General features: G+C 41.0%; 1 protein-coding gene and 1 non-coding gene across 3 annotated transcripts in view; both read left to right on the plus strand.

The window, feature by feature from the left end:
• Window positions 1–20,393, plus strand: part of NAA15 (N-alpha-acetyltransferase 15, NatA auxiliary subunit) — an 88,237-nt gene that overhangs the window by 5,113 nt on the left and 62,731 nt on the right. The gene's annotated exons all lie outside the window — the stretch shown is intronic.
• Window positions 12,249–12,357, plus strand: LOC116466099 (U6 spliceosomal RNA). Its single transcript, XR_004247356.1, has one exon. It is a non-coding gene; the product is annotated as a U6 spliceosomal RNA (small nuclear RNA).

The following is a 20,393-nucleotide window of genomic DNA, read 5'->3' on the forward strand; positions in this document are numbered from 1 at the left end:
TTTTTTTTTTTGTAATTACAAACTGTTTTAACTTATATGGAAAATTAAGTCATTAGAAAATTGTGGCCTTTGCCTACTGTTGATGCTATTTGTTTATCTAAAAGTTTGAGGATGTTACCAGATATTTACACCACTTTATTAGGATCTAGGTTAAGGGTAGGAAATATGAGGTTGCCAGAGTAGAACAAAATCCACACCTTAGATTTTAACTCGCTTGGAAAAGGTGGACATGCCCTAATGCCTTTCAATCAAGTGTTGGTAGGTTGGTTGCTGTTGCTGCTGCTTCCTTCTCTCTTTTTTGCTCTTCAAATGTTAATGTCAGTTATAAGAAAAATCTAAGTTGGGAATAGTTAAAATACTGTACATCAATAAATGTAGTTTTGGACTTTAGCCTGAATGATTTATATTGTTAGTTGTAAGTGTTAAAGGACAGAATTTTTCTTTCCTAGAAAAGTGGTGAGAGAAGTTAAAATAGCGTGATGATTATGTTTGTGATTTGTCACTATTTGCCAGGTAAAATGAGAAGTCTACCATTTGCCAGGCTCTGCTCTAGGTGCTTTAGAATAGCACTGCACAGTAGAATTTTCTGTGATGATGGAAATACTTGTTATCTGCTCTAATATGATAGCCATTGGTCATGTGTAGGTTTGTTTGTTGTTGTTGTTAAGACAGAGTCTAACTCTGTCACACAGGCTGGAGTGCAGTGGTTTGATCACGGCTCACTGCAGCCTCCACCCCCTGGGCTCAAGCTATCCTCCTAGCTCAGTCTTCCGAGTAGCTGCAACTACAGGCGTGCTACCACACCTGGCTAATTTTTGTATTTTTGGTAGAGATGGGGTTTCGCCATGTTGGCCAGGCTAGTCTTGAACTCCTGGGATCAAGCAGTCCTCCTGCCTTGGCCTCCCAAAGTGCTGGGATTACAGGTGTGAGCTACTGTGCCTGGCCTGGCCACATGTAATTATTGCACACTTGAAATATGGCTAGTGCAACTGAGGAAATGAGTTTTTAATTAATCAGAATTTAAATTCAGATAATCACATGTGGTGAGTGGTTACCATTTTGGATGCAGCATGCTTTATTTAGAGTCCTTTCTTCTCAAAACTTTTCAAGGTGGGGACATTTTTATTAAGCAAACAGACTGAGATTAAGATCAACAGCTAGTGTTAGTTACAGTCTGGAATAAAACTTTTTTTTCTTTTCAGGGCACTTAACATCACACCTGCCTAGTGTTTAACTATTTAGGGGAGGGGTGTGGGAGGAGGGTAAGGGAATTCTTTGTTAGGCAAAGGAGTAGTAATACTTATTAGGTGGCTGTATACATTGTATAATAGGTAAATTATTATTATTATTATTATTTTTTCAGATGGAGTCTCGCTCTGTTGCCCAGGCTGGAGTGCAGTGGTGCAGTCTTGGCTCATTGCACGCTCTGCCTCCCGGGTTCACGCCATTCTCCTGCCTCAGCCTCCCGAGTAGCTGAGACTACAGCGCCCGCCACCATGCCCAGCTATTTTTTTGTATTTTTAGTAGAGATGGGGTTTCACTGTGTTAGCCAGGATGGTCTCGATCTCCTGACCTCCTGATCCGCCCACCTTGGCCTCCCAAAGTGATGGGATTACAGGCATGAGCCACCACGCCCGGCCCATTGTATAATAGGTGAATTATTTTATGTGATTTATTTTCTTTGGGAAAGTTAATGTTTCTGCTAGTTAATGATACTTAGTTTAGCTTTAGTTGCTGATGAAATTTAGATTAGGAATTGTTAGCAAGTAGGTGTCCATATGCACATGAAAGTTTAACTGATTAATTAAATTTCTTTGTGACAGAATTCCAGTTTTGCAACTAAGAGTGGACAGTAACTTTGAAATTGGTTTTAATATACTTTTGCTTGTACTTTATGTATTTAGAATATAACAAAAAATCAAAAAATGGAAACAAAGTTTGGTCTGTTCTGAAATCCCATTCTGTACATAGTAGTTAATCATAAGTTTGTTTATTTTTTTGAGATGGAGTCTCGCTTTTGTTGTCCAGGCTGGAGTATAGTGGTGTGATCTTGGCTCACTGCACCCTCTGGCTCACTGCAACCTCCGCTTCCCAGGTTCAAGTGATTCTCCTGCCTCAGCCTCCCCAGTAGCTGGGATTACAGGTGCCCACCACCACGCCCAGCTAAGTTTTGTATTTTTAGTAGAGACGGGGTTTCGCCATGTTGGCTAGGCTGGTCTCAGACTGCTTACCTCGGGTGATCCACCCACCTCAGCCTCCCAAGTGCGGGGATTACAGGCATGAGCCACTGCGCCCTGCCGGTAGTCATAAGTTTAAACTCGGATAAATTATTCCTTAAAAGTATACCAGAAAACAAAATGCAGTTTTGCTATTTTATATATGTATATATAATGTGTATATAATTATTATAAAAATTACAAAATGATTTTTCTGTAAAAATCTAGTGAGGGCCATGTGCGGTGGCTCACGCCTGTAATCCCAGCACTTTGGGAGGCTGAGGCGGGTGGATCACCTGAGGTCAGGAGTTCGAGACCAGCCTGGCCAACGTGGTGAAACCCCGTCTCTACTAAAAATACAAAAATTAGCTGGGCGTGGTTGCAGGCACCTGTAATCCCAGCTACTCGGGAGGCTGAGGCGGGAGAATCGTTTGAACCCAGGAGGTGGAGGTTGCAGTGAGCCAAGATCACGCCATTGCACTCCAGCCTGGGGGACAAGAGTGAAACTTCGTCTCAAAAAAAAAAAAAAAAAAAAAAATCTAGTGAGAAGTGAAAATCTTTTAATAATGTGGTAAATTTATTCTTCGCTTGCTTTTTAAATTTGTGTGTGTGTGTGTGTGTGTGTGTGTGTGTGTGTGTATGTGTGAGACCAGGATTTCACTATGTTGTCCATGCTAGTCCTGAGCTCAAGTGATCCTCCTGCTTCAGCCTCCCAAGTAGCTGAGATTATGGTACATGCTACTGCGTCTGGCCTGTTTGCTTACTTTTTAATTTTTGTCTTTCTGGAGTGAGATGCAGTATGAATGAATATATGTTTTTGTTTTAAACTGACAGCATATATTTTTAAAATTCTGTATTGTGTTAGAAACCTGAAATGTTTTAAAAAGTAATTCTTTTGTGTCAAGAGAGTGGGTTAAAAATACTTGTTTGTGCAGAGTGACCGCAGTTCAGTTTTCAATAGTAGTAGATGGACAACATTGTATTTTCGGAAAAGCAGACTAAAGCTTAAAAGGGAACTGAATTTAATGTTCCATTTTTTAGATGTGTCAAAGTCTTGCAGTCCTGGGTCATTATTGGGGCTCAAATTAGTTATTTGATGATAATAGAATTGCCATCCAAACTATTGAAGCGCTGGTTAACTAACAGTTTCCAGAGAGGCAGGCATGGTGCTGTGATTGGGGGACTGGAGAGATACTGTCCAGCTGGCCTCAACTGAAGGGATCTCTCTCCTTAGTGTGCAGTCTTATATATCTTTTAATATTTCTGCTTCTGACAATGCAGTTCTGACAGAGCATTGATTCAAATATATCTTCTTTCTTCATAAAAGCATTTTTGGACATAAAAAGCTAGGTCATATAAAGGATCATGTGCAAAGGACTGTTCAGAATTTTCTCCCCCAGATACCTGTGTGACTCATTTTTCTTATTTGTTTTAGGACTTCTGCTCAGGTGTCCTTTATTTATTTTTAATTTTAATTTTATTTTTATTATTATTTTTTGAGACAGGGTTTTGCTCTGTCACCCAGCCTGGCATGCAGTGGCACAATTTTAGTTTACTGCAGCCTCTGCCTCCTGGGTTTAAGCGATTCTCCTGCCTCAGCTTCCTGAGTAGCTGGGATTCCAGGTGCCTGCTACCACACCTGGCTAATTTTTGTATTTTTAGTACAGGCGGGGTTTCACCATTTTGGCCAGGCTGGTCTCGAACTCCAGACCTCAGGTGATCCACCTGCCTCGGCCTCCCGAAATGCTGGAATTGCAGGTGTGAGCCATCATGCCTGGCCTAATTTAAAAAAATTTTTTTGAGACAGGGTCTCACTCTGTTGCCCAGGCTGGAGGGCTGGAGTGCAGTAGTGTGATCTCGACTCACTGCAACCTCTGTCTCCTGGGTTGAAGCGATTCTCCCACCTTAGCCTTCTGGGTAGCTGGGACTACAGGCACATGTCACCATGCCCGGCTAAACAGTGTCCTTTAAATGTTATTTAGAGGCCTTCCTTGGCTAGCAGTCAGTCCTTCTCACCTTATTTTCTTATTTCTTACTTTATTCTCATTTATCAGCTTCTGACATACATTTACTTGTATGTTTATCACATATTTTCCACAATTGAAATGTAGGTTTTATGAAGATAAGGACGTCTGTTAATGGCTCTATTCACATTGGTTAAAATGATGTACCATAGTAGATGTTTAATAAATATTTGTTATGTGAAGTGAGTGTGAAAACAGTGATTACAGGGCAAGAGAGAAAGATCTTTGGATTGTGTGCTTGCATAAATTTTTGGAGAAGGGAGTTAAGCTGGGCTTTGGCATTACAGAGTACATTAGTGTATGAAGTAATTGTAGGATATTGGGCAGAGCCTATATTATGGTAAGACTTTGAAGTTTAATTTATAAATGAATTATAGTATTTGTTTACATAGCCTTTCTTTCATCACAAAAGCATAATAAGAGGAAAATTTATTATTGTTTCTTTGGTTTTGGCATTGGAGGAGAAATGGTATCAGGATTAAATGAGTTTGTTGTGAGGAGCCTGCTGCTGTATTAGAATCTTCAGATAGTAGGGCTCAGTCATAAGTCGTTTCATAAAGCTTTACAACCGATTCTGACACGAAGTCAGGGTTGACGACCACTATATATGATATTAAGAAATAGGCCTGTTATAAAATTTAAAATATAAAATGTTAGAAGAGCTGGGCGCAGGGATGCATGCCAGTTCCTCAGGAGTCTGAGGCAGCAAGATTGGTTGAGCCCAGGAGTTCAAGGCTATAGTTTGTGATTATTGCGCCTGTGAATTGCTACTGCACTCCAGCCTGGGCACCATAGCGAGACTCCATCTCTTTAAAAAAAAATTAGAAGGAAAATAATTGTAGTATTAGAGTTGCTTTGTGTTTTTCAGAAAATTTAAAAATCAGGTTTAATTCTTGGTATGCTGGGAAGCTGATGTGGAAGAGAGAACAAGTCACTTAACAGTGAGCTTAGCCAGCAATTAGCATTCATATCTAAATACAACTTTGCTCTCTATTTACAGGCAATATCCTGTTGAGGAGACAAACTTAAGATTCTTAGTGAAAAATAGTTCTGAAAAGAATGTCAATTGCCAACTCTGATAGTAAGAAGGGCGAGTGAAGAGACTTCAATTCAGTGATAGTTCTCAGTGTAAATGTCAGGGTGTGGAAGGAATTTTATGCTGTGGTTGTATTCTTGACTTTTGGAAATTTCCCTGAAATGCCAGCTGTAGGCTTAAACATCTAAGTTGTTTTATGATACGTGCTGTACAAACTTGTATTAAAGTTGTAACTTTAAGAACACTAGTCTAACTTGTTGCATATGGGTTTTTTTCCTCCTAGGTAAGATAGGAAAATTATATTGTTCACTACTTAATATGGCATTAAAATAATCCCTTACACTTTTAATTTAATTAAAGCAATCTTTTCTTTCCTTGTTATTTAGAAGTAAAATAGCTTGTAATCCCAGTGCTTTGGGAGGCCAATGTGGAAGATCTCTTGAAGTCAGGAGTTTGAGACCAGCCTGGGCAACATAGCAAGGCTCTGTCTCTGTAAAAAATGAAAAAGTTGGCCGGGCGCGGTGGCTCATGCTTGTAATCCCAGCACTTTGGGAGGCCGAGGTGGGCGGATCACGAGGTCAGGAGATGGAGACCACGGTGAAACCCCGTCTCTACTAAAAATACAAAAAATTAGCCGGGCGTGGTGGCGGGCGCCTGTAGTCCCAGCTACTCGGAGAGGCTGAGGCAGGAGAATGGTGTGAACCCGGGAGGCGGAGCTTGCAGTGAGCCGAGATCATGCCACTGCACTCCAGCCTGGGCCACAGAGCGAGACTCCGTCTAAAAAAAAGAAAAAGTTACCTGGATGTGGTGGTGGTGCAAACCTGTAGTCCTAGCTACTTGGGAGGCTGAGGTGGAGGACCACTTGAGCCTAGGAGTTCAAGACTGCAATGAGCTGTCATCATGCCACTGCACTCCAGCCTGGGTGACAGAATGAGACCTTGTCTGGGGGGAAAAAAGGTAAAATAAAAATTGCAGTGTAAGAATTAAATGATGGACAGGTTGATGTTTTTGTTATCTGATGGGCTCTACTGCACTTTCTTTGGTTAGTATAATATGAACAAATCTTCATTTGAAATAATATGAAATTTCTACTGAAACACCTTGGGGAAATATTATTTGAAGCCAGTAATATTTTTAATCTTAAAGATTCCATTTGATTTTATTACAGAGGAGATTGTGTAAACATTCCTGAGTGGCATCTGTAAGAGTTGTTTTATCTGATTACATAAAAGGAGAAGTGAAAGTTTGCTTTTAAAAACAATAGACGGAGGGAAAAAAAGCCTGGCCTTGGTTGGTTGTCTGCTTTTATACATGGTTGCTGTTCAAATTCAAAAACTTTTTTTTCCTCTCACAATAAAATGGCTTACACTTAAAATGTTACTCTATTTTTCAAAGAGAACTCCTTGGATAGTACAAGATTACATTTAATTATCAATGCTTGAGGACCAAGTTAGAATTTTTAAGAAGGGGAACATTAAGCAAAGCAGTATTTATTTGGTATTTATTTTGAGCCAGATTTTATGCTAGACTTTTTACATGTTAGCTGATATAAACTTTGTGACACTCCCTTAAGGAAATTGTAAGTATAGCCAATACTTAATGACTACATTGTTACAGTATATTTGTTTTCTTTTTTGTTTTTTTGAGACGTAGTTTCGCTCTTGTTGCCCAAGCTGGAGTGCAGTGGCGGCGCGATCTCTGCTCACTGCAACCTGCGCCTCGCTGGTTCAAGTGATTCTCCTGCCTCAGCCTCCGGAGTAGCTGGGATTACAGGCATGTGCCACCATGCCCGGCCAATTTTGTATTTTTAGTAGAGACAGGGTTTCTCCATTGGCTGGCCTCCAACTCCAGACCTCAGGTGATCTGCCCGCCTCTGCCTACCAAAGTGCTGGCGTTACAGGTGTGAGCCACCGTGCCCAGCCTGTTACAGTATATTTCTAAATGCTTTATATACAGGAAATTCCACTGTATTGGGACATAGAGATTCCCAAAAGTCGCTGCGCTTTGCAAAGTCACGCAATAAAAACCACAGGGCTTATGGGAAAAATGAGTTTGACCACAACATTAAAAAACATTATTAGTGACAGATTAAAAACAAAGATAAGAACTTAAAATGGTAGTACTGTTTTACATATGTTAAATGGTTAACAAATACATAATACTATGATGTAAATATTGCAGTTTACCTTGAAAAAGACAGTGCTTGCTTGCAGAAGTGGGCATCTGAAGGATTACAGTTTGTAAATTATTGTGAAGTGGAGAAAGGCAGGTTATCTGAAATCTGATGGAAAGTTGTAACATCAGATGTAGATGGGTGTGGCTCACAACATACAAGGGGAACTGAGGTAGTTGTTTGAGGTGTGTGTCTGGGTGCTGCTGTGCATGCCTATGAGACGTGTTTTGGCTAGATGCTGTTTTCTGTGTTCATCTAGAGTTTCTAACAGATGAAATTCACAGAAGCAAACATGAAATTTGAAATGCTCAAAATGCTCCCCATCAATTGTGTTGGAGCCAATGTGTGTTTTCAAAACAAGCATTGTAACAGAATTTAACTGTACATGATTTAACTTAGAGTTGTAGAGATCATATATCCTGTGTTTGAGTAGTTCTTAACTCAGAAGTGTGACTGTTTACTAAGAGCCCTGGTCTTGCATCTAATACCTGAGATAGTGCCACATTCTTTGCCATCTTAGATTGCCACTGCCACTAAATGAAAACCAAGGAGACTTAAGCATCTTCCAACTTTTTCTTTGTTAGGGAAGCTTTTTTGTTGAGATGGAGTCTCGCTCTGTCACCAGGCTGGAATGCAGTCGCACGATCTTGGCTTACCTCAACCTCCGCCTCCTGGGTTCAGACAATTCTCCTGCCTCAGCCTCCTGAATAGCTGGGATTGCAGGCGTGTGCCACCACGACCAGCAAATTTTTGTATTTTTAGTAGAACCGTGTTTCACCATGTTGGCCACGATGGTCTCAATCTCTTGACCTTGTGATCCGCCTGCCTCGGCCTCCCAAAGTGCTGGGAATACAGGCGTGAGCCACCGCACCCAGCCTACCTAGGGAAGCTTTTATTTTATTTTATTTTATTTTGTTTGGTTTGGTTCGGTTCGGTTCGGTTTCGTTTTTGAGACGGAGTCTCGCTCTTTCGCCCAAGCTGGAGTGCAGTGGCGCGATCTTGGCTCACTGCAAGCTCTGCCTCAGCCTAGGGAAGCTTTTGATAGAGGCTAATTCATTTTAAAGATTTCTGTGGGGAGAGCAAGTGACATTTTAAAACCCAGGAAATAGGCCAGGGACTATGGCTCACGCCTGTAATCTCAGTGCTTTGAGAGGCAGAGGTGGGAGGATCACTTGAGCCCAAGAGTTCCAGGCCAGCCTGGGCAACATGGCAAAACCCTATCTGTACCAAAATACAAAAATTAGCCAGGCGTGGTGGTGCATGCCTGTAATCCCGGCTACTTGGCAGGCTGAGGTGTGGGGGATTGCTTGAGCCTGGCAGGTCCAGGCTTCAGTGAGCAGTGTCATGCCACTGCACTCCAGCCTGAGTGACAGAGTGAGACCGCGTCTCAAGAACAACAACAACAACAACAACAAAGACTTGGCAAATCTGAGTAAAAGAGAAAAGCAGTACTTTTCTAAACTACCTCCCAGATTAGGTAGTGAGATACCTATACAAGTGCATGCCAAATAGTAAAGCACGTGTGTATTATTAGTACTTGCTCTTTTGTAGATGCAGTCTGTTTTAAACCTTAGCTTTTTCACTGAATTGATCTCATCTTTGGTGTATGTTATACTTACTCTGGGTCTTATATTCTGTTTGATGGTTTTATTTGCTTATTTTTTATTTTTATTTTTTACTTAAGAGAGTTTATATTTTCGTTAGTTACCTTTATATTATACCTTTAAAAATCCTCTTAGTCTCTCTCTTTTTTAAAAAAAAAATTTAGGTTTCTTCTATTTGGTTTATTAGCTTTATATTAGAGCCATTTCGTTTCATTTTCTTACGTGTGAGGTCTTATTCCAGTTTCTTTTTTTTCTGTCTCTTTTCCTGTGATTTTTTGAAGTTATATTTACTTTGTGAGAGTATGTCATTTTACATACTATTCTTCCTCATCAATACGTTTGTTTTAAATTTAGTACTATAATATCGTTAAAGATTTACAGATCTTTTCTTGAAATTCTCAATCACTTCTTGGTTGGATAAAGCTCATCATCTAGTAGATTCCTCAGGTATGCTTGTGGAACAATTTCTTAAATTTTTACATGTTTAAATTGTTTCCTATATCCTTGATATTTGAAGGACAGTATGGCTGGATATAAAAGATTTGATTCACATCTATCACCTGTTCTCTCTCTTCTATGTATATGACTTTTCTTTGATTCTTGAAATATTTCTTGGAAATACTACCCTGCTTGTATCTTGCTTGTGTTGCTAATGCCCACCTGATTTTATTTCTTAGTATATGACTTTTTTTTCTTCGACATCCAAGAAATTTTCTTGAGTTATAGCTTTGAGTATTGGTAGTTCTGTTCTATTATATTCTTCAGTAATCTTTGACTATTGAATCTTATTTGCCTCTCTTTTTTTTTTTTTTTTTCCAACACAGAGTCTGGCTCTGTTGCCCAGGTTAGGGGGGAGTGGTGCCATCTCAGCTTACTGCAACCTCCATCTCCCAGGTCCAAGCGATTCTCCTGCCTCAGCCTCCCAAGTAGCTGGGATTACAAGCATGCGCCACCATGCCCTGCCAATTTTTGTATTTTTAGTAGAGACGGGGTTTCACCATGTTGGTCAGACTGGTCTCGAACTCCTGACCTCAAGTGATCCACCCGCCTTGGCCTCCCAGAGTGTTGGGATTACAGGTGTGAGCTACCGCACCTGTTCTCTCTCTTCTAAATGTATGACTTTTCTTTGATTCTTTTCACATCTATTTCTTTTTCATTTATGTGAAAGCATTCCTATTTTCTATCTCTTTAGATGATATCTGTTCTCTCTAGGGCATCTTTTGTAATTTAGTCTTCATTTAAGTTCAGTTCATGTTTTACAAGTTCCTGTTATTTGTCTACTCTGTTTAAAATTTTGAGTTTCTCATTTGAGGTGTTCTTTTATGTCTGCATTTGTTATTTAATTACTTTAAATTTGCGATGGATATGGTGATATTACATCTTTTCTCTGTAAGGGTTTTTGGTGTATTTTCGTCTGCCCAAGTATTTTACTTTTTATTCCTTATAAGTAATTTGGTATGAATGCTGAGTCCTTTTTTCTGTTCAGGTTGTTTGTGCTAGATTTTACTGTACCAACAATATTGTTATCTTATGTTGTCTTATTTTGGTGATGGGGTTAGGGTGGCCTTCTCAGTCTCTTAGTTCAAGAGCACTCTGATTTGTTGCCACAGTGAAATGTAGTTTTAAAAATAAATTAACACCTCCCCCCACCCCCTGCCATAGTTCTGTCTTGTTTTAGTAGGCCATTTATGCTCTGGTCACTTCCTTTTTTCCCTTTATCATCAACCCTCCAAATGACACCTCCTTCTCTCCCAGAAACTGTGCCTTGCTAAAACTGTTGCCTTTGATCTTACATACTTTCTAAGTGTATTATTTTTGACTTCCCAACAGCCATTGCTCTCACTGTCATGTCTCAGATGTGCCGGTACTTTCTCTCAGATGGGGCCCTCTCCTGATGGTAAATCCTCGGTCATATTACATGTAATTCAGTTACCACTAGGACCCTGCTATATTGCTCTTCTGGACAGTTCCCATTGAAGCTTCTGGTCTTCAATGTTTATGCTCCTATACGTAAATTGGAGTTTTTAGTCATTTCATCTCCTTATAATGCTGTGGGGTCAGCTATGGATGATTTTATTTGCTCTTTTTCTTGGCCTATATGGTTTTTATGAGGATTTGTGGAGTGTGTAGAAATTAGAGGATGGTGGGCTGGGCGTGGTGGCTCACGCCTGTAATCCCAGCACTTTGGGAGGCTGAGGCAGGCAGATCATGAGGTCAAGAGTTTGAGACCAGCCTGGCCAACATAGTGAAACCCGTCTCTACTAAGAATACAAAAATTAGCTGGGCTTGGTGGCACATGCCTGCAATCCCAGCTACTCAGAAGGCTGAGGCAGGAGAATCTCTTGAACCCGGGAGGCGGAGGTTGGAGTGAGCCCAGATCATGCCACTGCACTCCAGCCTGGGCGACAGAGCAAGACACTGTCTTGACAAACAAACAAACAAACCCAAATTAGAGGATGGCCATTAACCTATAGGGGACTTAATCCGTGTTTTTTATGTGCTGTACTTGAAAATATTTGTGTTTGCTTTAAAATAATTTGCAATTCAGGTTTTATATAATTGGATAATTGGTTATACTTCTGTTTTACCCCATTGTTCTCTCTTCAAACTCCCTTGGAAGTATTTGTCATGGAAATAACTATGAGGTTATATTTTATAGCTGTCTGTCAATCATGTATATAATCCTTGTTTTGCAGATTTCTACTCTTATCAAGCAGGAATCCGAAATGCCCCTTTAATGTTCTTTCTTCAAGTGACATAATTTCATGCTACAAAATAAATGAAATATAAAATCTGGCACATTTTATGATACATTAACAAGAGTATAATATTTAGAAAGTGGATGGTGATTGTTACACTCAATTTTGCTTGCTAGTAAGACCATATATGTAATTTTCACTTCTGAGTCCAAAACTTCCAAAGATACAGACCAATGACACCCTAATGCTTGTACTCCACAAAAATATTGGTGCAAAATTCCTTACAGATCTTTCTTGTCTTTTTTATTCTGAGACTGAGTATTTATTACCTTTATAATATTAAGATGCTTTGTGTGTGTGTGTGTGTGTGCGTGTGAAATACTAACGCCAAAATTTTTTTAATGGCTTATTTGGAAAAATAAAAATTTAGCAATTCCATTTCAGTTCCTCCGTTTGTTTTTTTGAAACCCTACTATATTAGTTTTTTTAATATAGAGTGCTTCTTTGGCAGCACATATACTAAAATTGGAACAATACAGAGAAGATTATTAGCATGGCCCCTGCACAAGGATGACATGTAAATTCATGAAACATTCCATATTTTCTTAAATATAAAAAAATTAAGTAAAACATAGAAATATGGGAATAATATTATATCAACTTCATAAAGTGGTCTAAAATGTCAAAGGAGGCTGAGCATGGTGGCTCACACCTGTAATCCCAGCACTTTCAGAGACTGAGGTGTGCTGATCGCTTGAGGTCAGGAGTTCAAGACCAGTCTGGCCAACACAGCGAAACTCTGTCTCTACGAAAAATACAAAAATTAGCCTGGTGTGGTGGCATGTGCCTGTAATCCCAGCTACTTGGGAGGCTGAGGCAAGAGAATCGCTTAAACCCAGGAAGTGAAGGTTGCAGTGAGCCAAGATCGCGCCACTGTACTCCAGCCTAGGTGACAGACCCCATCTCAAAAAAAAAAAAAAAAAAAAAGGAACTTAAAACTTTCATATAAGGAACAGCTAAAAGAACAAAGCTATTTAGCTTGAATAAAAGAAAACAGAATTCTCACAGAGCTATACTCCCTTATCCAGTTAGAGGGTGATAGTTTGGATCAGTATATCTAAACACGTTTTTGTAGGCCGGGTGCTGTGGCTCATGCCTGTCATCCCAGCACTTTGGGAGGCCAAGGCTGGTGGATCAGCTGAGGTCAGGAGTTGGAGACCAGGCTGGCCAACATGGTGAAACCCCGTCTACTGAAAATACAAAAATTAACCAGGCATGGTGGTGCAAGCCTGTAATCCCAGCTATTCAGGAGGCCGAGTCAGGCCAATCGTTTAAACTTGGGAGGCGGGGGTTGCAGTGAGCTGAGATCTTGCTACTGCACTCCAGCCTGGCTAAATTTTGTATTTCTAGTAGAGACGGGGTTTCAACACGTTGGCCAGGCTGGTCTCGAACTCCTGACCTTGTGATCCACCCACCTTGGCCTCCCAAAGTGCTGGGATTACAGGCGTGAGCCACCGCGCCCGGCCAAAAGTTGTATTTCTTTTATTTTATTTTTGCTTTATTTATTTATTTTTTGAGACAGGCACTCGCTGTTGCCCACACGGCAGTGTAGTGACATGGTCACGGCTCACTGTAGCTTCAACCTCCCAGGTTCAAGCGATCCTCCCACCTCAGCCTCGTGAGCGGCTGGAATTACAGGTGTACACTACCATGCCTGGAGAATTGTGTATTTTTAGTAGAGATGGGGTTTTGCCATGTTGCCAGGCTGGTCTTGAACTCCTGGGCTCAAGCAGTCTGCTCATCTTGGCCTCCCAAAGTGCTGAGATTGCAGGTGTGAGGCACCACACCCAGCCAAGTTCTGTTTCTTAATATTGTGGGTTTCAGATGCCATGATCTCATGATACGGTGTTTCAGCTCAGCCGTGGTGCTGATGCACTGTGCCTGGCCACTGAGAATGTCTCTTTCTGGGATTCCTCTTACCAACAGGTTCCTAAAGCTCTGTTTCGCCGGGCGTGGTGGCTCACGCTTGTAATCCCAGCACTTTGGGAGGCCGAGGCGGGTGGATCACGAGGTCAGGAGATCGAGACCACGGTGAAACCCCGTCTCTACTAAAAATACAAAAAATTAGCCGGGCGTGGTGGCGGGCGCCTGTAGTCCCAGCTACTGGGAGAGGCTGAGGCAGGAGAATGGTGTGAACCCGGGAGGCGGAGCTTGCAGTGAGCCGAGATTGCGGGCCACTGCACTCCAGCCTGGGCGACAGGGCAAGACTCCATCTCAAAAAAAAAAAAAAAACTCTGTTTCTTTAAACATCTTTCTCTGTGTTTTTCAGATTGGATAAATTTTGTTGCACACTGATACTTTCCTGTTATCTGTTATCTTCTTTCTGCTCTTGAGTCCATACAGTGAGGTATTTTCTCCTTAAAAAAATTGTTTCAAATTGTTCACTATTGCTTCCTTGAGCATTTTTATGGCACTGAATAGAAAGTCTTAGATATCTCTTTCATCTTTGCATTGGTGTCTGTTTCTTTTCCCAGGCAAGTTGAGATTTTCCTCTTTGCATACTATTTTATTAGACTCTGGATCTTACTTAAATCCTGTGGAAAATGTTGATAATTTTGTTTTAGTGATTTGATTAGGTTCAAGCTTCAAGTCTCAACTCCTCTTTGGGATGTTATTCTAATGTCAGTTTATTTTTCAACATCTTTGCAGTCCTATTTGGGTCTATTCCATGTATGTGCTGCTTCATAGCCAGTCTGGTTCCTGGACAGAGTATCTGTTAGTTCAGTTTTCAAAGGCTTTAATATTGTGAGTAGGGTCATATTCTTGCATGTATAGGTTAGGGGGCAAACCTAGAGATTCATAAACAACTTCGTGGTGTTGCTTTTCACAGTTCTTTCTCTGTGATCTTCCTGAATGTTTCCCCGGGTTATTTATTTATTTATTTATGTATGTATGTATGTATGTATGTTTGGACTCGGAGTCTCACTCTGTCGCCCAGGCTGGAGTGCAGTGGCACGATCTCGGCTCACTGCAACCTCCACCTCCTGGGTTCAAGTGATTCTCCTGCCTCTGCCTCCTGAGTCGCTGGGACTACAGGCACATGCCACCACATCTGGCTAATTTTTGTATTTTTAATAGACGGGGTTTCACCATGTTGGGAAGGCTGGTCTCGAACTCCTGACCTCAGGTGATCCGCCTGCCTCGGCCACCCAAAGTGTTGGGATTACAGGTATGAGCCACTGCGTCTGGCCTCCCTGGTGTTTTTTGAGACTGAGACTCATCATGTTGCCCAGGCTGATCTTGAACTCCTAGCTTCAAGCAGTCCTCCTGCCTGGGCCTCCCAAAGTGTTGAGGTTACTGGTGGGAGCCACCTCGCCCAGCCACCTCTTTTTATCCTCTGGCTAGAAAGCTGGGCCTTTAATAAGCCATTCTGTGCTGTGCCCTTTTGTGACTGTGTCTGGCTAGAGATTTATTCATTTTTTTGATCTTCTCAAAGAAGCAGCTTTTGATTTCACAAATTTCTTCTGTTTTTTTTTCGTATTTTTTCTTTTTGCCAAAGCCAAATATTTCTAAATTTTTTCTATTTAGTCGATTCTGTTTTTATTATTTGCTTCTGCTTATGTTGGGTTAAATTTGCTCTTATTTTTTCTAATTTCTTAAGGTGACTTCTATTAAACATTTCCATTTTAAAAATAGTTTCCAATTTTTCATTGATATTTTCTATTTCTTCTTAAAGAAAATTTATAGCCTTTTACTTACTTTTTTGTAGAGATGGGTCTCACTGTGTTTCCCATACTAGTTTCAAACTCGTGTCCTCAAGTGATCCTCCTGCCTCAGACTTCAGAAGCACTGGGATTACAAACTTGAGCCACAGTGCCTGGCCCTTATTTGTTTTTTTTTTTTTTTTTTTGAAATGGAGTCTCGCTTTGTTGCCCAGGCTGGAGTGCAGTGGCAAAATCTCTGCTCACTGCAAGCTCCGCCTCCCGGGTTCATGCCATTCTCCTGCCTCAGCCTTCTGATTAGCTGGGACTACAGGCACCTGCCACCACGCCCGGCTAATTTTTTTTGTATTTTTAGTAGAGATGGGGTTTCACCGTGTTAGCCAGGATGGTCTCAATCTCCTGACCTCATGATCTGCCCACCTCAGCCTCCCAAAGTGCTGGGATTACAGGTGTGAGCCACCATGCCTGGCCCCCTCATTTGTTTTTTTGTTGCATTTGTGTTTTGCTTTAAATCCTTTAGTGTTACATATAGTAACTTGTTTTCAAGTCTCAGCTACTTAAGTCATTGTTATTAATATTTCTGACTCTTTTTTTTTTTTATTGATTTCTTTCTCCTGTAGGTCATGGGTTAGTTTCCTGCTTGGAATTTATAGTAATTTTCCTCCCATAATTTTGCATAGTATGGATCCTAGGATATTTAATGTCTGGATCCTCTTGCCTTTCTTAATAGAGTTTTGTTTTGGCAGACAATTTGCTTGTTTATTAGCTTGTTCTTTTTGAAGCTTGTTTTTAAGTTTTAATAAAGATGGGTTGATATGGTTTGGCTGTGTCCCCACCCAAATCTTATCTTGAATTCCCAGGTGTTGTGGGAGGGACCTGGTAGGAGGCAGTTGAATCATGGGGGAGGGTCTTTCCTGTGCTGTTCTCATGATAGTGAATGAGTCTCATGAGATCCGATAGTTTTAAAAAGCGGAGTTTCCCTGCACAAGCTCTCTTCTCTTGTCTGCTGCCATATAAGGCATGCCTTTCACCTTCTGCCATGATTGTGAGGCTTCTCCAGCCTCATGGAACTGTAAGTCCAGTAAACCTCTTTGTTTTGTAAATTGCCCAGTCTCAGGTATGTCTTTATCAGCAGCACGAAAATGGACTAATACATGGGTCTAGATTAATCTTATTCCTAATGTGTGAGCTTTCTGGATCTCTGCTGAATTCTGCAGTCTTTTTTTTTTTTTTTTTTTTTGAGACGGAGTCTCGCTCTGTCACCCAGGCTGGAGTGCAGTGGCGCGATCTCGGCTCACTGCAAGCTCCGCCTCCCGGGTTCACACCATTCTCTTGCCTCAGCCTCCCGAGTAGCTGGGACTACAGGTGCCCACCACCACGCCCAGCTAATTTTTTGTATTTTTTAGTAGAGACGGAGTTTCACCGTGTTAGCCAGGATGGTCTCGATCTCCTGACCTCGTGATCTGCCCGCCTTGGATTCCCAAAGTGCTGGGATTATAGGCGTGAGCCACCGCACCCGGCCTGAATTCTGCAGTCTTTAACGTAGTCTCTTAACTTGATACTTGGAATTCAAATGTCTGCCAGCCATGCATGAGCACCAGTAGTTGTTAGGCTCTTGCTACTTGATAATTGTTCTTTGCCCAGCTTTCATAGACCTTTGCTGTGTACCTGTTCAACTTAGAGTGTGTGTGTGTGTGTGTGTGTGTGTGTGTGTGTGTGTGTGTGTATGTGTATTTTTTATTTTTATTTTTTGAGACGGAGTCTTGCTCTGTTGCCCAGGCTGGAGTGCAATGGGGCAATTTTGGCTTACTGCAACCTCCACCTCCTGGATTCAAGTGATTGTTGTGCCTTAGCCTCCCGAGTAGCTGGGATTACAGGCATGCGCCACCATGCCTGGCTAATTTTCATAGTTTTAGTAGAGATGGGTTTCACCATGTTGGCCAGGTTGGTCTCGAACTCCTGACCTCAAGTGACCCGCCCACCTTGTCCTCCCAAAGAGCTGGGATGGCAGGCATGAGCCACTGCTCCCAGCCTCAGCTTAGTATTTGACAGAGGATGGAGGATTCTTGTGGCAGATTTCTTTTTCTTTTCTTTTTTTTTCTTTTTTTATTTTTTTTGAGATGGAGTTTTGCTCTTGTCACCCAGGCTGGAGTACAGTGGTGTGATCTTGGCTCACTGTCACCTCCACCTCCTGGGTTCAAGCGATTCTCCTGCCTCAGCCTCCTGAGGAGCTGGAATTACAGGCGCCTGCCACCATGCCCATATAATTGTTGTATTTTTAGTAGAGATGTGGTTTCACCATGTTGGCCAGGCTGGTCTCGAACTCCTGACCTCAGGTGATGCACCTTGGCCTTGGCCTCCCAAAGGTCTAGGATTACAGGCACGTGCCACTACGTCTAGCTAATTTTTGTATTTTTAGTAGAGACGGGGTTTTGCCATGTTGGCCAGACTGGTTTTGAACTCCTGACCTCAAGATCTGCCTGCCTCAGGCTCCCAAAGTGCTGGGATTACAGGCATGAGCCACCGTGTCCAACTCCTGTGGCAGATTTCTGAAGCCTCTTCTGTATATAGTTCTCTCTAGCACCCTGCCCCATAAATTCCAGGTGTCCCAGCTGTTTCTAATTCTCATATCTACTCAGGTCAGTGAGACTGCTAAGCTCTGTTTAGGTCCCCCACCCACACCCCTACACCTCTTACACCTATTCTGCAGTCTGGAAGATGCTTCTAGACAGAAATAGGGATTTTTCTTGGGATTTACCCTGCTTCTCTTCTGAAACCGTAGTCCTGTATTGGCTTTTGTCCAACAACTGAAAACAGCTATTTTATGTTTACTTTCCAGTTTTATAGTTGGTGGAAACCTCATCTAGTGTCAGTTATTCTTATACATTTGAGAGCAGAAGTCTCAGAGTGTATGGTGCCAGAATTTAGCACATGCGACTTTATTATCTATTAGAACAATTCAGTCTCTTTTATTTTTTGAGACAGGTCTTGCTGTTGCTCAGGCTATAGGGCAGCAGCCTTGTCCTCCCAGATTCAAGCAATCCTCCCACCTCAGCCTCCCCAGTAGCTGAGACAACAGGTATGCACCACCAGGCCCAGCTAATTTTCGTATTTTTTGTAGAGACAGGGTTTCACCATGTTTCCCAGGGCTGTCTGGAACTCCTGCTCAAGCAGTCTGCCCACCTCCACCTCCCATAGTGCTGCAATTACAGGCATGAGTCCAGCCCAGTTTGTTTTAATTATATGCTGGTTTGCTTCTTTGCTTTATTGTTTCTGTAGCAGAGTGTTAAAATTTTAAATGTTAATTCCTGTTGAAAAACAATAGCCTGTATTATTCTTCTACTATTTTTGAAACTATTATGTTAGATTTTGAACTAACGTATGCAGGTGTTATAGCTAGGAAGACAAATAGATACTCTGGCATTCCTTCCATAGCAAGGGAAATCCTTATTCACAGTTTTGAAATTTCAAGAACTCCCCAAACACAAAAAGAGTTTCAGATGAGGGAATGTAGACCTGTATTTCTGTTTAATGCAATGATTCTTCTGTGGAGAACTGAAAATGTCTGTCCACTGTGTCATTTTATAAAACCTGTTTTAAGTGAATTGAATGTAAAACATATGTTGAAAGTATACCGTATGTAGTATTTTGCATTTCACTTTCCCTAAATGAAAGTAAAGTAAGTTCCCTAAAAAGTTAGTTTAGGGCCGGGCGCAGTGGCTCATGCCTGTAATCCCAGCACTTTAGGAGGCCGAGGCAGGGGGGTCACCAGAGGTTGGAGTTCAAGACCAGCCTGGCCAACATCCAAATTGGATATTTTTTGTTACTTTTTCCTTTCTATTCTCATTTGTAATAAGTGACCTATTATAGAAGTAGTGCTTTTCGTGAAAAAAATTGAGATCTATTCACTTAAATGCACGTTGGTTCTTGTTGAGTAGTTATTTGGAGGGGCCTGCCATTCTGAATTATTTTTACAGCTCACATTGACAGGAGATAATTGAATTAATGGCATTGAATATAATTTCAATAAGGACATAGCTGAATTTCATTAATTGAGAACATAATCATTAGGATCTAAAACTTAGTTACTTTCTAAGTATGATAAAGTAAAAAGCTAAGTGCTGTAATACAAACATACCTCATTCAAAGAGAGGGGGTTTAGTTTTTAATTTTCCTGTCAGTTATTTGGAGGGGATTATCTAGTTTAATTTTGTGTGTTCGCTTCTCACTTTATTTTGGGCATCTTTATTGTCCATTTGATTGTAAGACTGAGTAAGCAATGTAACAGTTGAATTTGTTGATTAGAAGATCTTTTAGAAGATAAAAATTTTGGCTTTAATAACCTTTAACATTTAATAAAATTTCTGTACATGATGGAAAGAGCTTTCAACCAGAAGTCAGAGAACCTAAATTATAGTCTTAAATTTTGCCACTAGTTAGGTATGTAATCTGGAGTAAGTTACTTGTTTTCTAAATTTTACCTCTACAATAAGGATTAAACCTTTTGTGTTTATAGGATTATCATGCTGATTAAATGTTACCGAGGAGTCTCTTTGAAAAATATACCATAAACAAATAAGGATATTTCCAGTCACACCACCAAAAATACCAATTGGAATCCTGAATATTTTTAAAATCAGCTATGTAAAATAAAGTTACATTGTACATGTCAAGTAAGAATATCAATTTTATTTATTTTTTAAGAGACAGTGTTTCGTTCTTTCGCTCAGGTTGGAGTGCAGTGTCACCATCACAGCTCACTGCAGCCTTGGACTCCTGGGCTCAAGCCATCCTCCCACCTCAGCTTCATGAGTAGCAGGGAGTACAGGCATGCCATCATGCCCAGCTAATTTTTAATTTTTTTGTAGAGACAGTGGGTCTCAAACTCCCGCCTCAAGCGATCCTCTCACCTCAGCCTC

This window comes from Hylobates moloch, unplaced genomic scaffold, assembly GCF_009828535.3.
Source record: "Hylobates moloch isolate HMO894 unplaced genomic scaffold, HMol_V3 SCAFFOLD_3, whole genome shotgun sequence".
NCBI lineage: Eukaryota > Metazoa > Chordata > Mammalia > Primates > Hylobatidae > Hylobates > Hylobates moloch.